The sequence below is a fragment of the Choloepus didactylus genome, chromosome 7 (genome assembly GCF_015220235.1).
Source record: "Choloepus didactylus isolate mChoDid1 chromosome 7, mChoDid1.pri, whole genome shotgun sequence".
Classification (NCBI taxonomy): domain Eukaryota; kingdom Metazoa; phylum Chordata; class Mammalia; order Pilosa; family Megalonychidae; genus Choloepus; species Choloepus didactylus.
This window is the reverse complement of record NC_051313.1, coordinates 61,623,278-61,641,426: the sequence shown is the minus strand read 5'-3', so window position 1 is coordinate 61,641,426 and position 18,149 is coordinate 61,623,278. Positions and strand designations below refer to the sequence as shown.

At 41.5% G+C, this 18,149-nt stretch overlaps 1 long non-coding RNA gene across 1 annotated transcript in view; it reads left to right on the top strand.

The window, feature by feature from the left end:
- LOC119540904 overlaps window positions 1-478 on the top strand; it is a 39,603-nt gene extending 39,125 nt beyond the window's left edge. Inside the window, exon 3 of the long non-coding RNA XR_005218118.1 lies at window positions 368-478. This is a non-coding gene — a long non-coding RNA (uncharacterized LOC119540904). The remainder of the gene's footprint in view (window positions 1-367) is intronic.
- Window positions 479-18,149: the final 17,671 nt, after the last annotated feature.

Below are 18,149 nucleotides of genomic sequence, written 5' to 3'. Positions count from 1 at the left end.
TTTAGCTCACTTGTGAGCATGCACGCAATCTCTTTCTAAAAACATGCAGAAGCAATAAATCAGCCGGTTTAAGAAGACCCAGCCAGCCCAACACAGATCGATTTCACAGGGCAGTCGATGCACTGCTAATAGAATTACAACTACCTGTCAAAACAGGGAAAACATATCTGTGACAGTGACAAAGGGCAAATCAATTTAAGAAGAGGTTTTTTTTTTTCTTCTAGAAACACAGATGTGGAGTAGATGGGTGTCTAAGAGTCTGTAATTGTGAATAGATATCATATACTTGGGCTGTTAAAGCTAAGGTTACGTCAGTAATTCTGAGAGAGCATACTGACTTTTTCTTTTTCTTTTTTTTTTTTTCCAGGGGATTTGTCTGGTAACTGTAACAATTTACTCTGTAATAGAATGTAACAGGGAGCTGCTGCCTGAAAACACATTTTCTTAACTGTATTATTCCAAATAAGTTGGTCTTGTCCATTAAATAAATTATATTCTCATCAACTTTGCATTTTCATGTTTCCTGCTGTGTCTCATTTCAGACAAGGAGCTGTGCATTGCAAGGACGTCTGTCTGGCAAATCTTTATCTTGTAAGCCAACTTGATCATTTTCAGAGGCCTCGTAAAACTCTTGGCAATGAGACTTTTACTAAAAGCAACTTCCGGGTTTAGGCTTAGTTTCTTACAAAGGGGATCTTAATCATGAGTGCAACTCACATCCTAAACCTATTAACATGAGACAATTTTAGTTGAGGACTTGATTTTTTTCCCCAACAATTTAATATGCATTATTTCAGCCCAGCACTGTAGATTTTCTGCAAAACAAGTAAACAAACAAAAAGTAATCATTCATGATTTTTTATAATAGTAGCAATAGTTTTTTAAATTTTATTTTAATATACTATAGGAAACAATATACAAAGCTGAGCTTTTCCCAATTGTCCAACTGTGGTCAACAGAATCTGAATGTTATTGTAATTGGGAAACACACTGGGTCTCATACTCACCAAAGCTCAGTAAGCAAATGTGCCTATCAAATATGTTACTGTTCCATTATTGGAGAAGAGCTGCTATGTGGCAGTATAGACTGAGATTAAGAAACATGGTTCTGGAGACAAACAGATCTGTATCCTCAACTGCTACCTGCCACTTACTAGCTGCATGACCTGGATAAGCCACTTAACCTCCCTAAGCCCAAGTTTTCCATTCTGTACAATGGGGCTATTAATAGTGCTTAGCTCATAGGGTTGTTGTGAGTCCCCAGATGCAGAAGGAAGGAGACCTGCAATGTCACTTATTTCTGTAATCTCCCCTCTGCTTAATCCTGCACTAAGGAGACAATGACCCAACTGGCCATTTTTCTATCCAGGAAGCCAAGTGAAGCCTTCCCATTATGAGTTTAGGTTAACAGATAGATAAAGAGGACTATTTCGTCCCCACATCCTGAACACACACCCCTGCTTTGTTGCACTTTGTCCTGCTTAAGGATCCTATATGTTATTTCAGTGTTGTTTTCATCTCTGCCTTTAGAACCCAACTCATCCCTTGGCCTTTAATGCCTGGGAAAGGAGGTTAAGAGAATCAGGGAAATGCCTTGTGGTATCTCTGGGTACCTCCTGCTTGCGGGGTGGTGGCTTTTTGCTTGGCATTGAGGGACTCAACGGGGCTTTGCTGACGACAGCTCACATCCACAAGAACTCATTTCCATCCCCACTCCCCCGGTGGGGTGGGGGAATGACGGCAAGAACAAGAGTTTTAATTAATTTTCTGGAAGGTTAGATAGTAACCAATGACATCGTTTTTTGAATTTTCCTCTTCTCATCCACTCTGAATACTGGTTGGAATTGCATTCCATGGGGACTTAGTAATAAAACCGTACTTGGCACAGCTGTCTCAGAATGATTTCTGTTAAGAGAGGCAGTAGCCTCGTTTGATGCTCGAGTATCAGCTTACATTGCTGTACCTCTTGCTTGGGCCCAGATTCCATTCACATGTCCTGCAGTTCCATGACATTCACCCTGGAGCTGTCCTAGTTGCAGAGCTATTGTATTAGCATCATGCTTGACGTGAACAAAACGCTGACTGTAGCCTTAATTTCTGCTCGACTTTACTTTTTCCCCCGTTTAAGGACCTTATAAAAAGTCACTATGGTACATCTATGTGGATTAAGATAAAAATATAGGTTTCTCTTGTTATTGAAATAGGGACAACTCCATATTTAGGAAATTTTTACATTATTGCCCTAGAAATACATCTTCATCATTATAGTGAAACCTTTCAATTCTCCAAGAGATGAGAAGCATGATAACCTTTGGGCTCGGTTTTGGGATATTTTAGGATTGATGTAAGCCAGAGGAGGAGTACTGAGTGATTTAAGATCTCTGCGTTAGCCCCTGCATTGAAATTCTTTGTGTAAGACTACACCCTCTGTCTCAAATCCCCCTTGCCCTCCTGAGGTGAGTGGAGAACCTAAAAATAGTACTTCAAAGGGTTGCCAAGATTTCAGCCTGGTGTTCAAGAAATCCTCCTCTAATCTCATCACCTGAAACTGGAGTGAAAAAAGGTGCTCCAAAAAGAAAGTTCAGGACCTGACTTCTGAGGAGCTGAGGTGAGGTACAGGAAGCATGTGGCTCAGGGCTAGGTGACCAGGTTTCACCTCCCACCTCGGTGTCTTCATAGTCTTTGTGATGTTTGGCGTGTAACTTAACCCATCTCTGCCTTAGGTTTGTGTGAGAGCAAATGGGGGAAACAGTTGCTGTGCTGCAAATGATAGAATGCACACGTACATTTAAAAAAATGCATGGTCTGATTATTTCTTAGAACCACAGGCAAGGCCCCCTGCATCCTGCACAGTCATTTCCTCCTCTGCCAGTTCTCATCTTTCTTCCTCCTCTCCAGGGGCCTGTTGTGGCTGTCCCCTCTTGCGCAGAGTTAAGACTGTCTAGGGAATAGTGGTTAATTGCTGAGCAGCTAATCAGAATCGTGAAGGTCAGTGATAACAGGCAACAACTTACTCATGTTGGCAAATAGCAGGATGTGACAAAAGCAATTTAACTTGATAAATGCACTTCAGAAAATCTATTGAGCTTATTTTGTCTCCCTTGGGCTCTTTCTGTCCATCTACACCTGCCCCTTTCTGTCTGCTTCTGCGCCCACTTCAGTTTTTGTTCCTTTGTATTCCATGTTACTGCCTGGTCCCCTTTGTTACCCTCCCCTCTTAGTAATGTTATGGGTTGAACTGTGTCCACTAAAGGGATATGTTGAAGTCCTAACCCCTGGCACCAGTGAACGTAGCCTTATTTGGAAATAGGGTCTTTGTGGGTGTAAGATAGAGTAGGGTGGGCCCTAATCTGTTATGACTGGAATCCTTATAAGAGATACAGAACCAGACAAGAGGCAAGATGGCCACACAGAAGACAGGGGCAGGGACTGGATTATGCTGTTGCGAATCATGGAACACCAAGGATTTCCCACAACTCCAGAAACTAGGAAGAGACAAAAGGATCCTCTCCTGAAGTCTTCTGAGAGAGCATGGTCCTGCTGCCAACTCAATTTCAGACTTGTAGCTTCCAGAACTGTAAGAGAATAAAGTTCTGTTGGTTTAGGCCACCTGGATTGTGGCCCTCTGTATCCCTAGGAAACTAAGGCAGCGATGCTCACTCCTGCTGAGGGGACCCGGAGTGTTCCTTTCCTTTGTGTCCTTCTTCCTTTCTCTTTTCTTTCTCCTCTCATCTTTTTTCTTTGTTTTTTTTTCCTCATTTCATCTATTTCTTAACCATTTGTTTGTCTTTTTCCTCTAATAGATCTGAACTACTGTTGGCACTATTAACTAGTACTATTAAATAGTACTGTTGTACTCTTAAACAGTTTTGTGGCTTGTGCATCACCTGCCTCCACAGGAACCCCAGCTCCCCTGCAAGGACCCAGCCAATTATTTCTGTGAAAACCTGGTAGGGGTGGGTAGGGGTGGTGCCTCCATGAGCTCATGTGCATTTCCCTTATGTTCTTCCTGCTGGGCCCTCCCTGAGCTCCATGGCTTGCTTATGAAGACACATGGAGAGCTCCCCCACCACTGCAGCCCATGGCCCTGGTGGCCACACTGACACTGGTGCCAGGGTTGGCAATTTGTGCTCTGAAGGGTGCAAGCCCTTTCTGTTCAGAAACAATGTCTGTGTCCCACTTTGGTTCACACATTTCGCTCCAGGACTGAAGCAACTTTCTTAGTGTCCTGCATCAGGTAGGGTCCCAGAAGGAAACAGATGACACAAATGAAAGTGGTTGTTGGTGACAGTTTGAAAGGGGGACTATTTTGAAAGGTGTGCTGGTTTGGATATATTATGACCCCAGAAAAAGCCATGTTCTTTCATGCAGTCTTGTGGGGGCAGACGTATTAATGTTGATCAGGTTGGAAACTTTTGATTGAGTTTCCATGAAGATGTGACTCACCCAACTGTAGGTGATAACTCTGATTGAATTATTTCCATGGAGGAGTGGCCCCGCCCATTCAGCATGGGTCTCAATTAGTTTACTGGAGTCCTTTAAAAAGAGCTAATAGGCCCAGATACTTGCTGACTCTGACACTTGGAGACACTTGGAGATGCAGACAGAAGGATGTTAGCTAAGAGATGAAGCCCAGAGTTTGCCCCGGGATATGCTAAGACAGGACCCCCAGGCACTTAGAGAGAAACGTCATTGGGGAAAGAACCAAGAAAGCACAGGAGCTGAGAGAGGAGCTAGAACACAACCTGGCATCAACAGACGCCAGCTGTGTGCCTTCCCAGCTAACAGAGGTTTACTGGACACCATTGACTTTTCTCCAGTGAAGGTATCCTCTTGTTGGTGCCTTGGTTTGGACACTTTTATGGCCTTAGAACTGTAAATTTGTAACTTAATAACGCCCCTTTACAAAAGCCAATCCATTTCTGGTATTTTGCAAAATGGCAGCATTAGCAAACTGGAACAGGTGTTATTTGTTATCAATGCTTCACAAAAACCTTTTTGCTGCCTTATTAATAATAATTACATAATAATAATCACAGTAACTTCTATATGTTGTGTATGCAATCAAGTTATTGAAGTATCCAAGGCTTTATTTTGCACCTAGAATCAAATCCCAAATTCTTTACAAGGTCTATAGGGGTCCCCAATCCCTCCCTACCTACCCAGTCTGATCTTTAGACTCCATACACTCCCCAAACTCTGCGTTCTTTTTGTTTCTCAAAGCAGGCCAAACATTTTTCCTCCTCAAGGCCTTTGCAAATGTTGGGCTCTCTGCCTAACACATTTCACTCCCTCTTCCCTTTACCTGGCTAACTATTTCATTTCTTGGGTTTGTGTCACATCCACAGAGCAGTCTTCTCTGCACCCACAGTCTTAATGAAGTACGCATTGCTACACACTCTCATGACACCCTCTACATTTGCTCCATAGAATCTATCACAAATAAGAGAAAACAACAAAAGAGCCCAGCATGGACCAGTGATGACAGTGATTAGCTTGTTTCTGTGTATGTGAGGTTTGGTGGAAGCTAGGTGGTTGGGGTATATTTATATAATTGTGTTATTGTTTACTATTCATCTCCCCCACTGCCTGACAGCAGGAACCATGTTTGTTTTTGTACACTGATGTTTCCCCAGGGCCTAGCACATAATACACTATGTACCCCCTATATGCCACATGACTTACTTTTGTTGTGTGGGTTACTTCAATCTTCACCACAATTCTATAATTGGCAAACTGTGGTCCATGGGCCAAATTTGCCTTGTTAACCATTTTTGTCAATAAAGTTTTATTGGAACACAACCATGCTGATTCATTTATATATTGTCTATGGCAACTTTTATGCTACAAAGGCACAGATGAGTAGTTGTGACAGAGACCATTTTGTCTGCAAAGCAAAAAATATTTACTCTCTGGCCGTTTACAGAAAAAGGTTCTTGGCTATTATTTTCTCAAGTATTTCTTCTTCCCCTTTACCCTTCTCTTCTCCTTCTGGGACATCCATGGCAGGAATGTTTGTGTGCTTTGTGCTGTCAATCAGTTCCCAGACACCCTGCGGTAATGTGGAATCTCCATTTCATAGGTGAGGAAACAGAGGCTCAACACATTCCGGTAACTTCCTCATACATAGATTTCAAGTGGCAGAAGCTGAGACTTGAAATCACCACATCCGCTTTTGTCATCTCTCCCCACAAACATAGCTCCTCTTGCTGTCAGGGAATGGAGTTAGGGTCCCCAAGAGAGGGGACATTTGGTCTAAGTCTTAAAGGAAACGTGGGAATTCTGCAACGGACAAGAGAGGACAAAACATTCTAGGCTGAGACACAGAGATATGAGGGAAATTGGTGTATTTAGAAGATAGAGTGATCAAAACCTGATGGCAGGAAATGGGGAGAAATTGACAGGAAAGGACAGGAGGCTGCTGGATTGGGGAGAGCCTGACTAGACTAGGAAGACTGAGCTTAAGCTTCTAAGCCTGTGGTCTCTGCTTTTTGCTCGTCTTCTTTCTCAGTAAAATAGTTTGAGTATTTGTCCCAAATGGGTTTATTTTCCATAAATGATCTATATGTATTACTGTATTAATACTATATTGTATATGTTATAGAAATACAAATCTAGAAGTTTTAAAAAGAAGAGCTGAAGGTAAAATGAATATTTAAAATAATTTAAATTTCATTTTAGTTATTAATTGTTCACTTTTTGGCTGTATTATAATAATGATGCTAGTTTAATGAAAGCATTGTTAATGACTATGCTTAATTATATTTGAAAATCTTGGCTTAACACTTAGCAATACAGCTGTTTGAAGGTATTAAGATTAGTTTTTTCAATACATGGTTTTAGTAGTTATCACAGCTGAAAATTATAACTCACAAAGATACATGGATTCAAGTGGAGGAAGTGCATTGTTGGTTTCACTTACAAATTATGATAATTATTTTTCAAATCTAGCCATCAGTTATGCAAATATTTTTGTTTCAATTCATCTAGTATGTTTCCACCATTCCTGCTGTCAATTTCTTGTCAATATGCATATGAATTGGAAGGTGAACACAATGTGTTCACAAACCATTGAAACTATTCATCTGGATATTTTAAAACAGGATAGGAAATTGTAAGTCCGAGTGTCTAGTTTTGACAGTCTTTGAAGATGACACATACCATTTCCAGTAACAAAAAAATCATATAACAATAGAAACATTTCCAAACATTTGTTTTCAAAATGCTCTCTCTGTCATAGCACAGATTTCTCCTGTAAAGAGATTATTAAATGCCAGGTGGCATACCAGTGACAGATTTGATTATGCCATTGTTGCTTTCACCTTCTCCTGTGGTTGACCAAGAATGCACACAGGGAATGGGAAATTTATCTGTCCTGTTCTTTTCTTGTTACTCATTGGTACTTAGCATTATTAGTAGTTTCTTTAATTCTTGCCTTCTTTGTCTATTTTGTGATAAATGGATTAGTTAAAAATATTCCGTATAACCTGTAAGTCCATTTCATTTGTGAAGTAAACAGTGTGGTAATGTGCTGCAAGCAAATGAATGACCCTCCAACTCAATTCATGTATTAAATTGTAGAAATCCTTAATTGCTTTCTCATTCTTAAGAATGAGACCACTGCTCTGCATACTGGAATGCAACCACATGTTATTAAATGGGAGGCTGGTGATATGATAGGTCCAATTTATCGTTGGAATATATTTTGAAGCTCTGGGTCTAGACAATTCAAGTATTTCACCAAGGAGTATACTGTCAGTGTATTCAAATTAATGTTAGCTGGTTTTAAATAATGTTATCCAAACATCTTCAGAATAGGCAGCTACCGTGAGCCTCCTGAAGACTTGTCTAGCTTTGTTAGTATCTCCATGCCCTCTGACATTCTCTGGTCACCCCACGTGCTTTGCCCTTTAGGCTGGAGGCTAAGGTGCTTTAGGAACGTATAAGGAGGGTACTGTGAGGTGACTTAAGTACCTCAGTGTAGAAAGAAGAATAGTTGTGTTCTACAAGAGACAGGGCAAATGCATTGTGTGACCCTATTAAATCTGAACATTTAAGAGAAAGAATTATTAGCCATGACTCCGTATTTTAAAAAAAGATGTAGAAGAAAGAAAAAACATGAGAAATGACTCTAGGTTAAGAGTTGCTTGAAGAGTTATGCCCTTTTTAAGCATTAACGAAAAATTCTTGAGCTTTTTAAAATATAAGCATATGAAGATAAAGAACTAACCACTGACCTTGAAACAAAGAGAGGGAAAAATGGAGTTGGTCTCTGAGAAATAGAATCTGTCAAAACAATACTTACCTAGGCTAAATTTAAGTTTAATAGCCATTTGGATAAAAGTGCTGTGCTAGTTTATTTTTCAGTCCATGTACCCAGTGCACGAGGGACTTCTTCCCTTGTTAAGCCTGCAGGATTATTTTTTAAGAGTTTTCACTGTCTCTTTAGGAAATAATTATATAAAGTTTATTGCTTCATTTCATAATTTTTCCATTACTATAATTGTGTGAGTTTAGAAGACAAAATGAATTAAAAAATTTAAAGACCACTTTGCATAGCTGCAAATGACTTGTAGTATGGCATCTGCATCGAGATCCATGCCAATAGGATTCTTCAATGGTTGGAAAATACATTTTTGTCTTGGGAAAGGAAATATATATATACAGAATGTTAAATTAGAAGCTTCACTGAGGTACTGAGATATGGTCTAAATCAGACACCAAAGTGAGTTGTGAGACAGAGCATCTGTTTGGAATTTCAAAGTAGGCTGTTATAACCCCACTTTATGACTCCAATCTTTTACTCACTTTGTGTATACAGAAGAGTTGGAAGAGTGGATATTTGTGGACGGGGGAATTTTGTAAAGGAATTCTTTGGATAGAGGTACTGGGCAAGTTGTAAGTCTTGCCTCCTCTACCATCAAGAGGAAGCATTAGGAGCCTGTGGAGAGAGACTTCAACAAGACCACTTGGAGATCTTGGAATGTGTCCTCTCCAGTTAGTCAGACCACACTGTCCACCTCCTGCCCAGAGAATCTACAATGTCAGGGATGGGCTGCTCAGCTGCATTGGTATTGGAGGAATGAATTACTTCTGAATACATTTGGATTAGCTTATATCCCTGAATTTGGTTAGATAAAAAATTTGTGGGCATTTTTCATGATTGATGTGAACCATGCATGAGAGAGAGGGAGAGAGCTGTTGTGGAGATCGTCTTAGGTCCTTTCAATGGTACAGACTAGAGGAGTGATGGCACCTCAGCAGACAGAAGTTAGAAGTCACTAATGGAGTCCTAGGGGCTGCAGAAGGAGTCAGGGGACTGGCCAGCCTGGAGATGCATTGCCCAAATCTAAGACGTAGCTGCAGAAGATCACAATGCTTGAGGATTACCAAAGAACTCTCAGGTGTGCATCAAAAACGAGAGCTTTAGTCATCTGACAGGACCTGATAGCATAGAGCCATCTTGCAACACTATTGTTAAATTAGAATTTTCTTTCTTCCCTTCCTTCTCCTTCCTTCCCCCGCTATAACCCTGGCAGGACAGCAAGATGGTGGGGAAGTTCTGGAAGTATGAGTTAGGGACTGGAATGGGGAAGATGGCACAAGATGATCTAAGTACAGAATGGAGCCTGTGTTTGTGGACTAAAGTGATTGGGGGCATTTTATAATCTAACAGTGGACTGAAATGTTGTGGAACTGCTCAAGTTTTAATCTGGGGAGGTGGAAGAACTTCCTCCCACTGAATAAATTTTAAAAGGACAATGGAAGGCAAAATTAAAGATGCTTGCTAGTTACATTCACGAGTCCTGCTTTTTCAATGTACTGGTCACAAAGTACTGGTCACTGAGCTCAGGGTCTTCAGAATAAAGAGGCAACAGGACACAGGCAGAGCTCTGACCCTGTGATCTAGGAACAGCATTTAAAAGACTGACGTGCAGTGTTTCTGCTCCTTTCATTCTGGCTGCAGTAGTAGTGCTGGGAGCAGATGGAGGATGTCATGGTGAAGTAAGCAGTGAGTGCTCTTTCTTACGGTTTGCTAGAGGGGTGTTTGGCAGCAACTGTTGGTCTCCTCATCATTGAACTAGTAAAGGCCTGTTGAGTGTTGTGTGTCCAAGACTTGGAAGTAAATATAATTTATATATCCTTTGAGCTTTATATATTATATTTTTAATGCAAAGATTTCTTCTCAGAATATTAGTGTGTATTTGATATGTTTTTTTTTTTTTTTTTTTTTTTTTTTTTTCCATAGGGAGGCTAGGTAGGAAACAAGATGAGAAGCACTGAAGAATTTAGACATGGAATGTGTTCCGGTTTGCTAATGCTGCCATGAAATGGATTGGCTTTTATAAAGGAGGTTTATTTGGTTACAAAGTTACAGTCCTAAGGCCATAATAGTGTCCAAACTAAGGTATCAACAAGAGGATACCTTCACTGAAGAAAGGCTGATGGCATCTGGAACACCTGTCAGCTGGGAAGGCACATGACTGGCATCTGCTGTTTCTTTGCTCCTGGGTTGGGGTTCAAAATGGTGTTCTCCCAAATGTCTTAAGCTTGTTTGTCTTAGCTTCTCCAAAGCAAACTCTGGAATAGCATCTCTGAATGTCTCCAAGCATCTGCTTTCAACAGCCTTCTCCAAAATGTCTCTCTCAGCTGCTCTTGGGGCATTTTGTCCTGTCTTAGCTCCTGTGCATCCTTAGCTCAGCATGTCCAAATATCCTTCTGTCCAAAACTCCAAGCATCTCTAAGCATCTCTAAACATCTGGGCTTTGGCTTAGCACATTGTGGGACATTTTCATCTCTGTGCTCTCCATGTGAGCTCCCTTTAAAGGACCCCAGTAAACTAATCAAGACGTACCCTGAATGGATGGGGTCAAATCTCCATGGAAACATTCAATCAAGAGGTCACACCCTAATCAAAAAGATTAATAACTCTGCCCCCACAAGATTGCATTAAAGAATATGGTGTTTTGGGGGGACATAATATATTTAAACCGGCACATTCCACCCCCTGGGCCCCAAAAAGTCATGTTCTTTCCAAATACAAAAATACATTCATTCCATCACAATATAGATATGTACAAAGTCCTTACATTCTCCTCTGGCATGGACCTGTGAAATGCAGAACAAGTTATCTGCTGCCAGTATACAAAGGAGGGACAGTCATAGGATAAATATTCTCATTGCCATACGGAGAAATCAAAAGGAAAACAGGGTTCAAAAAGATCTGTAACAGTTCTGAAAATCCGCAGGGCAAATTCCATGAGATTTCAAAGTCTGAGAGTTATTTATAGAATGACATTTTATTCTTGGGGCTTGAGAGAGTGGGAGTCCAACCCTTTCCAAAGGCCTTTGCAGTAGCCCTTTTCTCTCCAAATGCTGGGGTGAGTGCTCCAACATATCTGCACATTGGGGAGACCACCTTCTTCTCGGCCCTACCCTCCTCAAACATCAAGGCAGCACCCAGACTCTCTTCCATCTCTGGGGCACATGCTCAACCACTTTAGAACAGTGGGGTGGTGGCCAGGCTCTCCCCAATCCCTGAGGAATGTGCTCCACCCTCTCTGAGGCCTGGGGTAGCAGCACTCTTCCTGAGCATCTAGGTGGAAGACCCGCCCTCTGCCCCTAGGACAAATTCACCATTTCGACATGCATGGGTTGCTCCGCTCTTCTTGTCCGAGATTTCTTGACTCCAGACCTCAATTTCCATGGTTCTGTCTTTGAAGAAATTTTTCCTTCAATTTGTTCCTTGTCTGTCCCCTCCAGTGCCGACCGGCAGTGGTTCTGTCTATACAGATCTTGCAGAAATCTGTAGGCTTGGCATGCAGCTTACAGGGGTCAGAATTGTCAGACAATAGGACTTTCCACAAATCCTTTTTGGATAACTCCATCTCCAATCCTAGCTTTTACTGAAATGGCTATCTGATTCCAGGTTTCAATAAATCCTCATGTGGGGCTGTAGCCTTTGGGGTTTCACTTTCTGAAAGCCCAGAGTTTTCCAGATCATCAATTTCTGGTTTCTTTGAAACCAAGTGTTCATTTCTCAGCTTATCTGTTTCCTCTTGCATTTTACTATAAGCTGCAAGGAGAAGCCGGGCTACATTTTGGACATTTAGTTTCAAAATCTCTCCAGGTAAGTATCTGAGCTTGCCGCTTTCAAATTCTGCCTTCCATATGACACCAGGACTCAATTTTGCCAAATTCTCTGCACTTGAAAACAAGGATCGCCTTTCTTCCAATTTGCAATGACACACTCATCATTTCAGTCTAAGGCCCCATAAGACGTATCTTTAGAGTCCATATTTCTACCAACAGTCTCTTCAAAGCAATGTAGGCCTTTTCTATCAAGCTCCTCACAATCCTTCCAGAATTTTCCCCTTATCCCTTTAAAAAGCTGTTCCATCATGTTTGGTATTTGCAAACTCAGCAGCACCCCACTTCTGTGGTACCAAAATCTGTTCCAGTTTGCTAATGCTACCAGAATGCAAAACACCAGAAATGGATTGGCTTTTATAAAGGGGGTTTATTTGGTTACAAAGTTACAAACCTAAGGCCATAAAAGTGTCCAAACTAAGACATCAATAATAGAATACTTTTACTGAAGAATGGTTGATGGCATCTGGAACACCTCTGTCAGCTGGGAAGGCACACGGCTGGGGTCTGCTGTTCCTTTCCTCCTGAGTTGGGGTTCAAAATGGTGTTCTCCCAAATGTCTCAAGCTTGTCTCTCTTATCTTCTCTGAAGCAAATTCTGGAATAGCATCTCCAAATGTCTCCAGGCATCTGCTTTCAACAGCCGTCTCCAAGACAGCCATCTCCAAAAAGTCTCTCTCAGCTGCTCTTGGGGCATTTTGTCTTGTCTTTGCTCCTGCGCTAAGCTTAGCATCTCCAAATGTCCTTCTGTCCCAAGCTCCAAGCATCTCTAAGCATCTGGGCCTTGTCTTAGCACATCCCGGGGCATTTTCACCTCTCCACTCTCTGTGTGAGCTGCCTTTAAAGGGCTCCAGTAAACTAATCAAGACCTACCCTGAGTGGATAGGGTCAAATCTCCATGGAAACATTCAATCAAGAGGTCACACCCTAATCAAAAAGATTAATAACTCTGCCCACACAAGATTGCATTAAAGAATGTGGCTTTTCTGGGGGACATAATATATCCAAACTGGCATAGGATGTTTATGATTTCAGAAAGATCACAGAATTTTACCACTTCAGGGTGGGACAACAAGTGAGAGTCTATACAGTGCAGAAATTAAGATTACATATTTTGGAGTCAGACTGTGAATCTGGGACCTTGGATAAGTCTAAATCTCTTCTGTTTCCTCATCTGTAAAAGGGGTAAACTACTTATCTCATGGGGTTTACAAATTAGAAATAATCCCAATAAAGAGCATGCCATAATTGATGGTACTTGATAAGTGTGTTCAATAATTTTCAGCAAAGGTTATTATTTTTGTTTTCCTAGTGTGCAGAAAAGAGGGTCTTTTTAAATATCTCCAGTACAGGAAGAATGACATGCAGATGAGCTTATTTTGTCCTTGGTCAGGTCTCACTTTTACAAAGCTTGCCAAATTCCATCCCAGGAGGCATCGCAGAAGAACTTTAACATTTCTTCCAAATGACAGTCATTCATATACTGGAAGACAGCTATTGTGTCTCCTTGGACTCAACTGTAGGTTAAGCATCTCCATTTCCTGTAGCTATTCCCCATTTGGTAATACTTTGATTGCCCTCACTGTCCTGGTTGTCCTCCTCTGAATGTGTTTCAGTGTTTCAACATCTTTTTTTAGAGTGTGAGACTCAGGACTAAAGCGCCAGGTGAGAGCTGATCAGGGCCTAAGAGAAAAGTGACAATTACTTCTCTCACTCTAAATGCTTAATTTTGCTAAATAGTTTTAGATTCTGTGTAATAGAGATTGTTGGGGAGGCGGGGCAAGATGGCGGACTGGTGAGCTGTATGTTTTAGTTACTCCTCCAGGAAAGTAGGTAGAAAGCCAGGAACTGCGTGGACTGGACACCACAGAGCAATCTGACTTTGGGCATACTTCATACAACACTCATGAAAATGAGGAACTGCTGAGATCAGCGAAATCTGTAAGTTTTTGCAGCCAGGAGACCCGCGCCCCTCCCTGCCAGGCTCAGTCCCATGGGAGGAGGGGCTGTCAGCTCTGGGAAGGAGAAGGGAGAACTGCAGTGGCAGCCCTTATTGGAAACTCATTCTACTGATTCAAACTCCAACCATAGATAGACTGAGACCAGACACCAGAGAATCTGAGAGCAGCCAGCCCAGCAGAGAGGAGACAGGCATAGAAAAAAAACAACACGAAAAACTCCAAAATAAAAGCGGAGGATTTTTGGAGTTCTGGTGAACATAGAAAGGGGAAGGGCAGAGCTCAGGCCCTGAGGCGCATATGCAAATCCCAAAGAAAAGCTGATCTCTCTGCCCTGTGGACCTTTCCTTAATGGCCCTGGTTGCTTTGTCTCTTAGCATTTCAATAACCCATTAGATCTCTGAGGAGGGCCCTTTTTTTTTTTTTTTAATCCTTTTTTCTTTTTCTAAAACAAGTACTCTAAGAAGCCCAATACAGAAAGCTTCAAAGACTTGCAATTTGGGCAGGTCAAGTCAAGAGCAGAACTAAGAGAGCTCTGAGACAAAAGGCAATAATCCACTGGCTGAGAAAATTCACTAAACACCACAACTTCCCAAGAAAAGGGGGGTGTCCGCTCACAGCCACCATCCTGGTGGACAGGAAACACTCCTGCCCATCGCCAGCCCCATAGCCCAGAGCTGCCCCAGACAACCCAGGGTGACGGAAGTGCTTCAAATAGCAGGCACACACCACAAAACTGGGCATGGACATTAGCCTTCCCTGCAACCTCAGCTGATTGTCCCAGAGTTGGGAAGGTGGCGCAGTGTGAATTAACAAAGCCCCATTCAGCCATCATTTCAGCAGACTAGGAGCCTCCCTACACAGCCCAGCAGCCCTGGGGGGACGGCACTCACCTGTGACATAGCACAGTCATCCCTCAACAGAGGACCCAGGGTGCACAGCCTGGAAGAGGGGCCCACTTGCAAGTCTCAGGAGCCATACGCCAATACCAAGGACTTGTGGGTCAGTGGCAGAGACAAACTGTGGCAGGACTGAACTGAAGGATTAGACTATTGCAGCAGCTTTAAAACTCTAGGATCACCAGGGAGATTTGATTGTTAGGGCCACCCCCCCTCCCTGACTGCCCAGAAACACGCCCCATATACAGGGCAGGCAACACCAACTACACACACAAGCTTGGTACACCAATTGGACCCCACAAGACTCACTCCCCCACTCACCAAAAAGGCTAAGCAGGGGACAACTGGCTTGTGGAGAACAGGTGGCTCGTGGACGCCACCTGCTGGTTAGTTAGAGAAAGTGTACTCCACGAAGCTGTAGATCTGATAAATTAGAGATAAGGACTTCAATTGGTCTACAAATCCTAAAAGAACCCTATCAAGTTCAGCAAATGCCACGAGGCCAAAAACAACAGAAAATTATAAAGCATATGAAAAAACCAGACGATATGGATAACCCAAGCCCAAGCACCCAAATCAAAAGATCAGAAGAGACACAGCACCTAGAGCAGCTACTCAAAGAACTAAAGATGAACAATGAGACCATAGTACGGGAGACAAAGGAAATCAAGAAGACCCTAGAAGAGCATAAAGAAGACATTGCAAGACTAAATAAAAAAATGGATGATCTTATGGAAATTAAAGAAACTGTTGACCAAATTAAAAAGATTCTGGACACTCATAGTACAAGACTAGAGGAAGTTGAACAACGAATCAGTGACATGGAAGATGACAGAATGGAAAATGAAAGCATAAAAGAAAGAATGGGGAAAAAAATAGAAAAAATCGAAATGGACCTCAGGGATAGGATAGATAATATGAAACGTCCGAATATAAGACTCATTGGTGTCCCAGAAGGGGAAGAAAAGGGTAAAGGTCTAGGAAGAGTATTCAAAGAAATTGTTGGGGAAAACTTCCCAAATCTTCTAAACAACATAAATACACAAATCATAAATGCTCAACGAACTCCAAATAGAATAAATCCAAATAAACCCACTCCGAGACATATACTGATCACACTGTCAAACACAGAAGAGAAGGAGCAAGTTCTGAAAGCAGCAAGAGAAAAGCAATTCACCACATACAAAGGAAACAGCATAAGACTAAGTAGTGACTACTCAGCAGCCACCATGGAAGCAAGAAGGCAGTGGCACGATATATTTAAAATTCTGAGTGAGAAAAATTTCCAGCCAAGAATACTTTATCCAGCAAAGCTCTCCTTCAAATTTGAGGGAGAGCTTAAATTTTTCACAGACAAAGAAATGCTGAGAGAATTTGCTAACAAGAGACCTGCCCTACTGGAGATACTAAAGGGAGCCCTACAGACAGAGAAACAAAGAAAGGACAGAGAGACTTGGAGAAAGGTTCAGTACTAAAGAGATTCGGTATGGGTACAATAAAGGATATTAATAGACAGAGGGGAAAAATATGACAAACATAAACCAAAGGAGATTGTTGGTACTCTTGTAACAAGTACATAAGTTTGTTAACTTTTCCTTGTGCCCACGAAGCTAGTTGGGATCATGTGACTATTTCTTGACAACGGGATGTGGGTGGATGAAAGCTGCTTGCAGGTCTGACCATAAAAAGATCCCAAGGAATTCTCCATGGCCACTTGGGAGCCATGAGTTCCAGGTGGAAGCAGCCCTGGGTCCTGAATCACCACATGGTGGGGAGAGCTGTGGAGAAGAGCTATCCAAACTGTCATCAGATTTGGTGTGACTGTGAAATAAAACTGTATTATTTTTTAAGCACTGAGATTTTAGGATTTGTCTGTTGCAGCATACAGTTTTAATTACTGTAATGATTGTAATCTCTAATAACTTTTTGGTGTTCATATTATGCTGTTGACTCATATCATGTTTGAAATAAGCTAAAATCCATTGTTCTTTTTCTTAATGCAATTTTATTGAAATATATTCATGTACCATACAATCATCCAAAGTATACAATCAATTGTTCACAGTATCATCATAAAGTTGTGCATTCATCCCCACAATCAATTTTTGAACATTTTCATTACTCCAAAACATGAAACTAAAAATAAGAATAAAAATAAAATTAAAAAAGAACACCCAAAATGTCCCATACCCCTCCCCCACAACTATTATTAATTCACTTTTTTCCCCCATTTTTCTACTCATCTGTCCATACACTGGATAAAGGGAGTGTGAACTGTAAGGTTTTTACCATCACATGGTTACATCGTATAAGCTACATAATTATACAATCAACTTAAAGAATCAAGGCTACTGGGTTGCAGTTCAACAGTTTCAGATAATTCCTTCTAGCTGTTATAAGCTAAAAACTAAAAGGGGTTATCTATAAAATGTAAGAGTAACTTCCAGAATGACCTCTTGACTATTTGTAATCTCTCGCAGTCATTGAAACTTTATTTTGTTTCATTTCCCTTCCCCCTTTTGGTACAGAGGCTTTCTCAATTCTATGATGTCAGCTCCAGGCTCATCCCTGGGAGTCACATCCCACATTACCAGGGAGATTTACTCCTTGGGAGTCATGTCCCACATGGGGGGGGGAGGGAGTAGTGAGATTACCTGCTGAGTGGGCTTAGAAAGAGACAGGCCACATCTGAATGACAAAAGAGGGGTTCTCTGGGGGTTGACTCTTAGGCAAATTATAAATAGGCTTAGCCTCTTTGCAGTAACAAGCTTCATAAGGGCAAGCCCCAAGCCCGAGAGCTCAGCCTACTAAACTGGTAGTCCCCAATTCTTGCAAGAATATCAGGAATTCCCCAAGTGGGGGAGTTTACTATTTCCACATTTTCCCCCAGTCCCACAAGGAGGCTTTGCAAATACTTTTTATTCTCTGCCGAAATTATTCTGGGATGTAGCAGAGCTTTACACCAACCTACACAAACCAACTTGATCTCACTCCCTATTCAAGGTTCCATGTAATTATGGTATTTGAGTAAACTAACCATACAAGTTAAAGTATATAGTGTGCTATAGAAAATATAGATTTTGTACCAAATAAACATCTCTTCCTTTGGTCACACACAGAAGCTGAAGTTTAAAACACCGTCA